At 41.7% G+C, this 14,272-nt stretch overlaps 1 protein-coding gene across 1 annotated transcript in view; it reads right to left on the bottom strand.

The window, feature by feature from the left end:
* LOC111844380 (uncharacterized) overlaps positions 1-14,272 on the bottom strand; it is a 560,559-nt gene that overhangs the window by 92,396 nt on the left and 453,891 nt on the right. The window lies entirely within an intron of this gene.

Below are 14,272 nucleotides of genomic sequence, written 5' to 3'. Positions count from 1 at the left end.
TATTTAAAGGGCCTATAGTTATTACAAAAGTATTTTACCGGTCTCTTCTGATATTTTGAATTCATATTAGTTGTTAGTGGTTTTCTGTTATTTTGGTAAATATGTGATTGAGCAGTAGTGATACTGAGCTAAAGTCATCATAAATCTACCTTCCTATTAGTATATGAGAAAATCTGGAATTATAATGCAAGGTCATTCTACTGCACCGGTGACTAAAGACAGGAGACTAACACAGGGCACAGACATCTCAGGAGGCTGACAGAAGGCACAGACATCTCAGGAAAGTGACACAGGGCACAGACATGTGAAGAGACTGTTGATGTAAAAAAATGTTCCTGTCTGTGTATGATCCTCACAGATGAATACCAGTCCAGACCTCAAATAAAGTGAAACTGCATATTTAGATAATGACAATACAAATGACGTACAGAAGTGAATGGTTAGTCGTACTGAAGGCAACACTTTCCTTTTCATAGCTTACACAACTGATCTGAATTCAGTTCTCTTCAGGAGGCCCAACACCGTAAGGTAGTGATTAGCGTAATTCCTACAGTTTCATTAAACATGAACGCTGAATTATTATTAGGGGATGGTGCAGTGGTTAGCAATGTTGCCTCACACTTCTAGTGCCAGGGTCGTCTGGGGATTCCTCCAGGTACTCCGGTTATCCCCGCAGTCCATATTGAAGGTCCCAAATTGCCTGTAGATGTGCGCATATGAGTGAATGGTGTGTGAGTGTGCCATGCGATGGGTTGGAACCTCATCCTGGATTGTTCCCTGCCTTGCGCCTGTAGTCTCCAGGATATGACAATCAGTTTCAGAAGATGGGTGGATATTATTATTGAAAAGGGAACTTTGAAATATTTCTATATATATTATATTTGAAAGTTATATCGAAAATATATAACTGCTGCCTGATTCAAATGTTCAGATTGTGGTGAAGTAGAATGGGGAAGGGAGTTAGAAATATAAACAACTCAATTTGACTTTGTCCCCCCGGGAACTCCCACCTACTGACCTACTCGCCATTAACTTAACCTACCAAAGCACAGATTCAACTGCCAAAGAAGGGCAGAGTTGTGTCTCCAAGTACCAAAATAAAAGTAGTTTTCCCTGAGTCACGTGTAATGTTGTTCAAGATACTGATATCAGTTTTGTATCACAATACCAAAAATGGGTATGATTCTATCATGTTTCACATTTAGCTCAGCTAACCTCTCCTCATAAGACATTCCTCTAAGACCAGGAATCATTCTCCTAGCCCTCAGTTGTACCTTTTCTAAGGCAGCAATGTCCTTCTTAAGGTATGGTGACCAAACCTGCACACAATATTCTAGGTGGGGTCTTACCAAGGAATTATATAAATGTAACATCACCTCCCTTGACTTAAACTCCCCACATCTAGAGGTATAACCCAACATTCTATTGGCCTTTTTTTATCGTTTGTAAATTTCATACATAAAAGTAGAGCTATGGTAAGAAAAACATGTCAAGCTGTGCAAGGTGAATTGTAGAAACTGAGATAAACAGTACTGAAATACAAAATAGAATTGATGAGGCCCTTGATAGTACAGGGAACAATGTAGAGACTGAAATTAGAAGGCTTAACCTTCCACAGAGGCAGGTTTTCATTTTTCACATAACTTCTCTGGAGAAGCTTCTTGTGGCTACGTAAACATGAGACAAAGGCAAATACGTCTATTAATCGCAAAGGCAGATACCTAAGTAATGGTGCCAGAGACTTGTGCCTTTTCACCTCACCTGAGGCAGCCCTGGATCCTAGAGGTGTTAGGACCGTGTGAGCGGGGAAGCAGGATCGGGCACACAGAAATCCAAAAACGAGGTTTTATTCAGCTAAACTGACGGACAAGGAATCACACGATAAACAACATCAATGCAGCCGATTATATTTATTATATATATTATATTTGTGTTGAGTTATTGGTATGAATGCTGCCACAGTTCCTAAAATCCCTGCAGCTTTGAGCTTTAGCAAGAGCCGTTTGTGGGGGACAACATCAAAGGCCTTATGGAAATCTAAGTAGATCACGTCGAAGGCCTTTTTGTGATCAATTTCACTTGTAGCTTCCTTAAAGAATTCAAGTAGATTCGTTAAACAGGATCTACCTCTCCTAAATCAATGTTGGCTAACCCTCAGAATGTTATTTGCGTCCAGGTAATCTACCATTTTCACTTAGATTATAGCTTCCATTACTCTTCCAGTAATATATATGCTAGTTAAACTGATTGGCCTATAGTTTGCTGGATTACTTCTATCCCCTTTTTTGAATATGGGTGTTATATTAGCATGCTTCCAATCTGAAGGTACCACACCCGCAGATAATGATTTCTGGAATATTGAAGTTAAAGGTTGGCTAATAATATCCCTCATCTCTTTTAAAACTATAGGTAAGATGCCATCAGGGCCCTGTGATTTATTTATTTTGAGTTTAGCTAGGCTTAGTACCACATCAGCCTCAGTTATACATATATTGGTCATAGACGACACTGTATTCGTACTAATTGGTGGTAAGTTACTTGTGTTCTCTACTGTTAACACCCGTGAAAAATAATCATTAAACTCTCATTTACTATATCAATTTCATTTTCAATTATTTCCTGCAAATTAGTGATTTCAGCTTTTAGAGCTCTTTTTAAGTTAAAATACTGGAAGAAACCTTTATTGTCATCCTTAGCCTCCAATGCAATTTTTCTTTCTACATTCCTCTTGGATAGTCTAATGGTCTTTTTTAACTCTACCTGTAGACTTAGATACTCCTGCTTAATTTTGAAAGCATTAGTTATTTTCCAATTGTGGAACAGAGCCCATTATCTCCTGACTTTATTCTTAATAAAGTCAAAAGCCTGTCCAAAAGCCTGTCCACTCGATTCGGAAGGTCCCCTACCTGGGCACCAGGCAGGCAAGACACCGTACGGGACCCTCTATCACGGGTGCACACACAACTATCTACACCTCTGATACTTGAATCCCCTACTACCACAACCTCCCTCCTCCTGGGGGTAGGCGGCTCCTTGGTGCCCAAGGACCCACCTGCCTCCCCAGTCTCTTCCGGCTCTAAAGCTGGAAGCACCTGAAAGCGGTTAGACACCATCACTTCAGGTGATGCCACCTCTGTGAATTGTGTACGCCCTTTTCTACGTCTACAACCTACATTCACCCAGCTCTCTCGACCTACCTGTTCATCATTCTCCCCCCTCCCCGCTTGTGACGTACAAAAAGGCGTGTTAACTCTCTGCTTTAACTCATTGATTTGTTGGATGAGAGCCAGTTGCTCATCGAGGTCATGAACCTGGACCATGAGTGAGTCCACTAACTTTAGGTATGTGGCAATCCCCATAGATAGTCGCCGGAATGTTCGTCTGATGTTACCTGTGCAGCTCATTCCGAATACATTCGGGGCTATCCCCGAAATGCACGCTATTCAGTGGTTGTTGTGGCGTATTTTCCCGGGATTTCCAGATATGACGTAAAGGAAATCTCCGTCTACAATCTCGTTTTCGAATTTTTCGATTCTATCAAGTATTGCTTGTGCACGCTCAATTTAAAAGTTTCACTCGATTTCATCGCATCTACAAACCCTGATTGGATTTTTAGGATTCAAAAAAAGGTAGGTAGGACATTAATACATCATTTCAACTTAAAACTGACGAAGTTTCATTGCAGTCTGATGTCCCAAAGTGGTATTTTTTATCGCCGGGATGAGTCGGGGTCGTGCACGGTGAGGTGTCATGGCGGACCAAATCGATGAAAACACTGCCTCATTTCAGCTTGGATTAAACCATCCTCTCCTTGCTGTACCTCGAATATATTACTTCAATGATTGAAATAACATTTAATTTAAGGAAAATGGTGCTGTACCTGGTATAGCGAGAACTTACCTTGAGGAAACATTTTCCAACCTACCTACAGTTAGTGATGATTTGAAGAATGGTCATGTTCTCTACGTATATATCACAGCTGCCAACAGAAGTCGAACAGAGATGGAACGATTCTTAAAATGTCATTTTCCCAAAGTTGATGGATACACATTCAGGAGTTCATCATCATTAAATTCAAGCATTAAGACTCTAGTGAATCAGACTTTGAATAAATTAAAGAAGTTAAGTGATCCAAATGAGTTTCAAAGGTTTTCCTCAACCTGTTCCATAAGATTCTATCTTCAGATTGAGACCCCATCTACATTACAAGAAGTTGGTACTGACCCCTCTGCCCTTGATCAACTTAATCAGAACACTAGCTCCAACCCAACAGCCAGTACATCTGAGAGCCATTTTGATGTTCAACTTCCAATTCCGTCAGGACTTCTGATCTTTCACCAATGTCTGGTCCATCATCATCGTTCTCCACCCCACCTGTGGAAGTCGTTGCTACCCCACTGCCACGCCCTTCAAAAGAAATGGTTACGCCAAGGAAACAGAAGCTCAAGAAATGCCTAAAATTTCTGTCTGTTTCAAAGAGTGAGCAGAGGGAGAGACTTTCAAAGAAAATTGCAATTTTGAAAGAGCAAGTAGACAAGCAAAAACATGTCAAAATTAAACAATTAAATCAACAACTGAAACGAAAGACCAAAACTATTGAAAGTAAAACTCAAATTATTCACGATCTTCAAAGGAAACTAAAGGAGGCCACCACATCTCAGGATGAGGAGAAACTCAAAAGACTTAAGAGAACTCACGACCGATTAAAAAAGTTGAATAAAGTGAAACGTGCCAGTGTTGCAAGTGCTTCTGTTTCTCTAGAGAAATACAACCAACTTAAAAGGAATCTTGATGAGAAGGACAATGTCATTAGAACCTTAGAAAATGAAAAGTTAGAACTAGAGGACATAGTTAGTGAACTGAAAAAGAAGAATCCTGTGGTTGAAACAAAGAAGGATGGCAAAACTTATTCAGTGGATACAAGAATGAAAGTGTTTGATTTTTTGGGGAACCAGGTTCCCACAGAGAATATTCCCAAGTTAATGGCAAAAACAGCTGAACGCTTGGGGAATACACTCAAAGACGTACCAAATCACACAACTGTAGAGCAGATGGCACGTGAACTTGGCATCATTGCAGACTTGCAATCAGCGGAATTAGCAATGAAAACGAAAAACATCACTGTTGGCTTTGATGCCACTACCCAGGAAGGGGTCCATATCAACAGCATTCACTTCACCACCAAAGAGGACACGAATGTTATTGCAGTTGATGAATTTCCTGGTGGCACTACCGATGATTATCACAACCACATTTGTGACTCTGTTGATCACCTGGCACCTGACTTCCATGAAGAAGAATTTCAAGATTGCAGGACTAGAATCATTAACAATATTTCGAACACAATGACTGACAGGGTTGCTGTTAATCATTCCACCATTCAAAAACTTAGTGAGACATGGGGGAAATCTCTTAACGAGTTAAATTGCAACCTGCACCCTCTGGATACTATAGCTTCCTCTTGTAGATCTGCATTGAAGTCATTGGAAACTCAAAAGAGACAATTGTATGGGAAGGACTGCATTGTTGGCAATATTGTTTTGCAAATCAACAAATTCCGATATAAGGATGGGAAAGGGGATCCTAAGGGATTTACCACATTTCTACGGGATAATGGATTGCCAAAAGGACTCATTCCAAGATATCGGGGGAATAGACTCCATATCCTTTTCCACATCTGTGGGAAATTAGTTGAGCATTACCAAACACTCCTTAATTTCTTCAATGTGGGAACAGTGTCATGTGGAGGGCTTCAGTCATCCTTGAGGACGGACTTCAAAAATTATATTGCGGTACTCGAGATGCAGGTACTAGGCATATTAGGGAAAAAACTCACAGGACCCTGGATGAAGAAATTTTACACAGCTGCTGATGCCCAGATTGACCATGTGGAGGCAATACAAATAGTTCGGAATATAATTGGAGAACTTAAGCTTTGCTCTGAAGATCCCATTTTGATTCTGTGTCGCTCTTGTGATTTCTTTGGTCACGACCTAAATGAAGAGGATGCTACTCTTCAGAAACTGAGAGTCTTACCATCTGAAGCCAATCAACCACTCTTCGGCCAAATGGTAGTTGCATGCCTGTCTGCAATAATTTCTGTTCTCGAGAGACAGTATGATCGCTATTTTAGATTGGATGTAAATGAACAATTAAGGCAAGAGACACAGTCTGCCAGGTCCCACAATATAGACGCAGAAGAGGTAATGGGAAAGTTCAGTGCAGGGAAGCAGAAAGCCAGTAATGCCACGGTCAGTTTCTTGTCAGCACGCATGAGGGCCAAAAAGAACAGAGTAGTACAATACCTAAACGGAATGTATAAAGACAGACGAGAGCGAATTGTCACATGGGCAATTGGTATGGCCAAAAAGAAGAGGGCTTGGGATAGGAAGAAGCAGGATGATGTGAGGAAGGAATTGTCCAGGAGAGCTGCAGCAAAGGTTCAGAAGAAGGAAGAACGAAGTAGGAAAGATTTAGATAAGAAACTGAAGGCCACTGATATTGCAGATATCAGTTCTTGAGGAGACATGTGTTGCCATTCTCATCGACATTTTAAGAGGGAAAGTTGTTGGGTGGGACATCTGCCATGTGTGGTACAATGAACACACACAGGAAAAGACGGTATATTCAGGCAGAATTGAAAAGCTCAAAATGAGGCAAGGTCAGTCATATTGTTACAGGATTGGGTACTGGGAGAAGGAGGAAAGTTATGAGGATGCTGTTGACTATAACATTAACAAGTATGCTCTTTGTGCAGATCTCATTGAGGGTGATCTGATATTTCGTTAAGTCAGAACTTTTGGAAATGTGCAAATTTATTAAAGAAATGAAACAAGATTGTGACTGAAAGAACTGAATTTTCTCTGAAATATTATTGAAATCATTAATTAATTTGGAACTTGACTGGTATGGACTTGACTGGTACTGGTTTGGAATCATGCATTGACTGGTAATTCTGGATATTACCTTATTATGATTTAATTGGAGTACTTGCTGTAATGAATACCCGGCTTCAAGCTTTTCAAGTGGGTTTAAAAGACTGTGGAATGAGGCTTACAGAACTGTCATTGAGTACTGAGATTTGACAGGCTGCCATAAATTCATCACAGGCACCAGCCTTCCAGTCTTTGCCTTCAAGTAGGTATATGAATGTATAATCAACTTGCTTTTCAGGTGATTGTTTAATGTTTTATTTCATTGGATGCTTGCTTTAGCCATTGTGGGGAAAAATGAGAATTAAGGCTGAGGGGGTTCAGTCTTGAAAGGGAAGCTGGCAGGAGGAAGTGACGTCACAGGCACCCGTCAAGGCAGGTAGCGGCAGCTGCCACTTCTGTCTGTCGCTAGTGGGGCTTAACAGTGGCAGGTGCCGTTCGAATACAGTGCCTGCCGGGGTACAGAGACAGCCACCGCCGCTCGTGGAAGTAAACCCGAGATGCTGTGCACGGCTACGATAAACTGCAATACGGAAATTTCGATTCAATTCAATTCACCTGCCACCGGCTAATCATCCCCCCCCCCGGCGCCACAAAACACCCACCGGATCTCGGCTCCCCCAGAGACCGTGGTATAGTTCGCACACTGCTGACAATCCAATAACCCAGTCCAATAATCCAGTCCAATCCAATCCAATATATATATCTGAGTACAACTATGGTTTGTACAACTTTGAACAAGGTGAGTGAAAGACTCATGCCACTCCTAAGTGGCAGGTGACAGTGGCTACCTGTCTCGAAAAAAACGTAGCTGACATCGGCTGCACATTCAGTTAGTGACTGTCAAGCGACGGACAATAGTGGCAGCTGCCACTCCTCTACCGGCAGGCACTGTTCCCGAACGGCTCCTGTCACTGTTTAGCGCCACTAGCGACAGCACAATCATTGCTTTTGATCATTTAGCCGATGTACAGAATCTCTGGTTTAGGCTACTTCCAGGAGTGGCGGGTAGGTGCCTCTCTGCTGTATCTGAACGGCACCTGCCACTAGAGCTGCCACGGGACCTGCCACTAGACCTGCCACTACCGGCAGGCACTGTACCCAAACGGCTCCTGCCACTTTTTAGCGCCACTAGCGCAGTACAATCATTGTTTTCTCAAATATTATCTTAAAGAGATGTACAGTCAGCAACAATAATATCATTCGTAGTCATACAAAGATTAAACAAGTCCTCAATTTATTTCTGTATTCCAGTTTATCGTAGCCATGCACAGCATCTCGGGTTTACTTCCACGAGCGGCGGTGGCTGTCTCTGTGCCCCGGCAGGACCTGTATTCGAACGGGACCTGCCACTGTTAAGCGCCACTAGCGACGGACAGAACTGGCAGCTGCCGCTACCTGCCTGTGACGTCACTTCCTCCTGTCAGCTGCCTTTTTGGGACTGAACCCTTACTGCACATTTCTATAAAGGCATTAAACGTATAATCACAGTCAATACACACACACATACACACGTGTGCATGCTCATCCTGTGTTACACACATGTTCATCTTTACACACTCACAGACACACACTCAAACAAACCTTAACAGTCACTCATCTATCACTCTTTTTTGTACTTTTACGTTGAGCCCTTCCATTACTCTATGTAATTACCAAGCTGCAGCTTAATTACTTTTCTTTCCCCTTCATTCCTCTCATTTCTTTCTATATCGGTATTTTTGTTTATATTTAACTTTACTGATATTTGCAGCAAAATATTTTGTGGATAAAAGATACCTCAACATCCCCCCCCTTCTGATTTTTTTGGTATTATTATTATTACTGTTTGATTCATGTACTGTATGTTTCTATATATGTATGACAGTGCGTGTGTGTGTATATACTGTATATACATATGCTATGCATATGACGGGAAGAGACCCATTGGGAAGTTGGGATGCAGAATAATGCTGGATGAAGAAGGTGTGGAAATCACCTCGCCCACATTAGGCCTCTTTCCCGTCCTGTGTGAGCAGCCAGCTGAAAGGGCTCCAGCATCCATCACCTGGACATTACGCGATGACACCATTGGAAGAGACCTGGTTCCCCCAGGACAACAACCTGCACCACGATTCCACTGCAAGGCTGCCTACATGGACAATCCCGGAGCACCTACTTCACCCTGTGCAGTTTGCTTATAGATCTCACATGGGGCTGGAGGACACCACAGTCACCTTGCTTCATTTACTTTGTAAATATTTGGATAAAAATGGCTCTCATGCCAGACATTTATTTGTTGACTTTTCCTCTGCTCTGCTTTCAGTTATTGTTAGTCTACTCCAAGATAGTGAAGCTGGTCATGGTCCCTTCATCAGCGACTTTGTCGAGTGGTGTGAGGTATCCCACCTTCAGCTAAACGTGTCTGAGACAAAGGATATGCTCATTGACTTCAGGAAAAATCCATTTGCAAAACAAAGGACTTTAATCAAAGGTCAAACTGTAGATTGTGTACAATCCTACAAATACCTGGGAACGATTATAGACTCAAAACTCACGTTTGGATTGAACTGTGAAGCCGTGTGTTAAATGGGGAACCAGCGCCTGTTTTGTCTGAGGAAACTGAGCCGCTTCCACATTGATAGATCCATCATGAGCCTGTTTTATCAGGCTTTTACTGAATCAGTTTTATCGTTTGAGTTAGCGGCTCGGTTTGGGAATCTTTCAGTGAAAAATAAAAACTCACTCAATCAAATAATTAAGTGGTCTGGCAGGCTGATTGGTGAACCACAGGCAAACTTGGAGAGTCTGTACGTGAGACAAATACAGCACATAACCAGCTCAGTATTACTTGGCATTTTTCATCCATTACATACTGAGTTTCAGCTTCTTCCATCTGGTCGCAGGTTCATAATTCCCAGGTACAGGACAAAACGTTACAGGAACAGTTTTATTCCGACAGCCATTACACTGAGGAATAAGTTATAAGTTATAGCTATTTATATTGTTAGGATTTTATTATTTTATTATTGTTATTTGTTACTGATAATAGTGTTTTTACTGTTTATTGTTAGGGATGGACCCCGTATTGTGGTATAATGAGTGATGTGTGACATGTGTTTTTTGTTTCTCCTACTTGGGTTTGTGTGTAGACTCTATACTGCAAACAAAATTTACCTTCGGGTACCAATAAAGTAACTTGAAATTATTATCATTATTATTATTATTATTATTATTATTATTTGTTACGTGCAGCTGCATCTTCCGCTCCGCCCACAGGCCTTTTCATCAGCAGCTTGTCCGCCATTCGACCCTTGCTCTGCCTCCCTGTCCAGACCCCGCCCACGACTTGCCCGATGCACCGCATGTCATTTCCGGTTCCTGAAAAGAAAAAGCCACAGCTTGTACATCTCGGGAGATCTGCTCATTAATTTTGAATTATCGGTTTGCTTATTGGTTTAGATTATTGTGCATGACGGTTTTGGTTTATTGGTTCCTGATTTCTCGCTTTACCCCTTTTGTACTTTCGCTTTGGTTTGATTGCTTTTCTGGTTTCTTTGATCTCTCACCTGACTACCGACTACTCTTTTGCTCGCCCCCTTGGACACTGTATTTTGGGTTGTGTGTTTGCTTCGTATGTTTGTGTTGTGGTTGTTTGGTTAGGGAGTCAGGGTTTAGTGTTGTTCTTTTTGTTTCCTCCTTTTGTTACATTTAGGGTTAGCTTAGATTTGGGTCGTGTTTGCCAGATGTGTTTTGTTTGTAGTTTTGGCCACTGTCACTCCTGAAGTCCTGTTGCACCTGGTGTTTTTGAAGTGTCCATGAATAGATATAAAAATACAAAAAAAGATACCTTCGTTTCTCGTGTTCCCTTTTCCCGTTTGTCTTGTCATTCCCTTACCCTTTCCCTTTCCTTTCTGTCGATCCCTAACCCTAGACTAGGGATCGTAACATTATTATTAAGTTTGAGGAGCAGCACAGCCCTAGGGCAGCGGGAGGAGAGCGCGGGACAGCGGATGACAGCTAGTAAGCAAATGGCCTCCTGGTCACTACTGACAGATGGCATCAGGGGCTTCACTGAGAAGGGAATGAACTTTAGGGCAGAAAGGGAAAGATAATCATTTTATGTATGTAATGGCCATAAATGCTGTGATAAGTTTTTTTCCCTCTCTAAAATCCTGATTATACACTCACCTAAAGGATTATTAGGAACACCATACTAATACGGTGTTTGACCCCCTTTCGCCTTCAGAACTGCCTTAATTCTACGTGGCATTGATTCAACAAAGTGCTGAAAGCATTCTTTAGAAATGTTGGCCCATATTGATAGGATAGCATCTTGCAGTTGATGGAGATTTGTGGGATGCACATCCAGGGCACGAAGCTCCCATTCCACCACATCCCAAAGATGCTCTATTGGGTTGAGATCTGGTGACTGTGCGGGCCATTTTAGTACAGTGAACTCATTGTCATGTTCAAGAAACCAATTTGAAATGATTCGAGCTTTGTGACATGGTGCATTATCCTGCTGGAAGTAGCCATCAGAGGATGGGTACATGGTGGTTATAAAGGGATGGACATGGTCAGAAACAATGCTCAGGTAGGCCGTGGCATTTAAACGATGCCCATTTGGCACTAAGGGGCCTAAAGTGTGCCAAGAAAACATCCCCCACACCATTACACCACCACCACCAGCCTGCACAGTGGTAACAAGGCATGATGGAACCATGTTCTCATTCTGTTTACGCCAAATTCTGACTCTACCATTTGAATGTCTCAACAGAAATCGAGACTCATCAGACCAGGCAACATTTTTCCAGTCTTCAACTGTCCAATTTTGGTGAGCTCGTGCAAATTGTAGCCTCTTTTTCCTATTTGTAGTGCAGTTGAGTGGTACCCGGTGGGGTTTTCTGCTGTTGTAGCCCATCCGCCTCAAGGTTGTGCGTGTTGTGGCTTCACAAATGCTTTGCTGCATACCTCGGTTGTAACAAGTAGTTATTTCAGTCAAAGTTGGTCTTCTATCAGCTTGAATCAGTCGGCCCATTCTCCTCTGACCTCTAGCATCAACAAGGCATTTTCGCCCACAGGACTGCCGCATACTGGATGTTTTTCCCTTTGCACACCATTCTTTGTAAACCCTAGAAATGGTTGTGCGTGAAAATCCCAGTAACTGAACAGATTGTGAAATACTCAGACTGGCCCGTCTGGCACCAACAACCATGCCACGCTCAAAATTGCTTAAATCACCTTTCTTTCCCATTCTGACATTCAGTTTCGAGTTCAGGAGATTGTCTTGACCAGGACCACACCCCTAAATGCATTGAAGCAACTGCCATGTGATTGGTTGATTAGATAATTGCATTAATGAGAAATTGAACAGGTGTTCCTAATAATCCTTTAGGTGAGTGTATATTTTTTTAAATCCTTCCATGTTAATAGTGTAGTAGAGTGGAAAAATTACTAGAAAATATGATGGCAAATGGAACCGTAAGAGAAGTCAGAAATTTATGTGCTGGTATGATACAGCAGCCTACAAGTCGGGCTGAACATTTTCTTTGGCATCATTAAGGATAGAGGAATCCTGCAGCATTGTCGCTGCTCAGCTGCTCTTCTGTTAGATTAATGAAGTGAGCTCTGTCAGAGAGCAGAAGGAGGAGGTAAGGAGCGTGCACTTATTACAGCTCCTCTTCTGTGAGATTAATGAAATGAGCTCTGTCAGAGAGCAGGAGGAGGAGGTAAGGAGCTTACTAGAAGTCACCTGTCTCATTGAACATGGGTAGAGCCCTCCTGATTCGCTCATGGCCTCCACCAATGACAGTGTTACGGCCTCTACTTGAGGATGCCCAACCCGTAACATTAACCAACTAAAAGATTCCTGATGCAGTACAAATTTTATGTTTAATACAGAAACAAAATAACAAAATAATACATACAACTTATTACACATTAGACTGAGAGTTTCAAAAGGCTTTCAGACCAAGAGTTATTTGTTTAGTCTACCCAGGCCCGGGGTTGGCAACAACCCCAAATGAAATAACAACCTTCCTCTGCCCATAACCCCCGCACAGCTATCTAGACAATATAAGAGAGCAAAACCCTGGCTTTCTACCCTCAAAGGGGGTAACAGGTACAAGAGGGGGTGACCTGGTATGCTAGACAGACCCAGAACCCAATGAACTGTACATCTGTACACCATCTAGGCCTAGCTGGAGCCTGGTACATACATACATACAATCTCACACACACACATTGGGTAAACATGTCTTTATGGGGACCACTCATTAATTTCTTTGGGGAAAATGCTAATGCTAACTATGACAAATACAAGAGTTTTTGCTGTCACAGCAAAGTCTGCAGTTTGCACTTCGCCCCAGATCAGATTATTCAGCCTAATACATCTGAGGGGAAAAGGAGGTTAAATAAAGGAGCTGTTCCAGTATAATTTCAGTGGAACGATTAGTCCATTACACCAAGACTCAGTGTATGGGACCAAGTAAGTAGGCCTGAGCCAGACAAGCCAGCAGCAGATGAGCAGCCTATGTAATGCAATTCACTGTCGATCATGACTATTGTTCTCTCCCTGAACCTGCTGGCCTGGACATGGCAGTAAACGAAAACATTATATTAAAAGACGAAATAGAAGTGTTAAAGAAGGAGATCCAGGAACTCAGAATTAAATCTACTTTTGGATTACAAAGATTCGCCGGATCCGATGATGACATTCGATTCTACACAAGGTAAGCTAATACAATGCTAGCTATGTTACACAAAATCACAGTTTAATTCATTTGTGAATAATATTATAAACAATATACTATATTATTCTGTGTTCTGTTCCCATAAATTTTGAAGTTACCGTGTTTTTTTGGGAACTGACTGAGCCGTCTGTACACAAAATGATTCGCACGTCAAGGGCCAAAGCTGCTGAGAGGAGGAACGAAGCAGGATCTGATGTCCGTCCAACACAGATGGTTTGTATTTGCAGCTTATCCTAGAATACATTTATTCTTTGTGCATTAAAGTTTTTGAGAAGAAACAAACGGGAATTACATGTTAGTCAAACTTTATATTGTAAATTTGAATTATACAACAGTATTATGATAGTAAAAGTATGTCCATTTATTAATAGAAACAATTCACATCCTAATATTTGATAGATTTCGATTACACAGCCTTTTATCATTTATTAGCGTCTTACGTTTATCCCTTCTCTTACTATTTTCCATCTCAAGTTTTAATTCTCCCCCATGTATTTACAGGGATCCTGCACAAAATCCACATTTATAAATGCACGTGTGATAGCCAAACGGTACAGCTTATATTTAATTTCACAAACATCTTGCATGACAATGTTTTTTGCTTTT

The sequence above is a fragment of the Paramormyrops kingsleyae genome, chromosome 4 (genome assembly GCF_048594095.1).
Source record: "Paramormyrops kingsleyae isolate MSU_618 chromosome 4, PKINGS_0.4, whole genome shotgun sequence".
Taxonomy (NCBI): Eukaryota; Metazoa; Chordata; class Actinopteri; order Osteoglossiformes; family Mormyridae; genus Paramormyrops; species Paramormyrops kingsleyae.
Note: the sequence above shows the minus strand (reverse complement) of the source record. Positions and strands in the feature narration are given on the sequence as shown.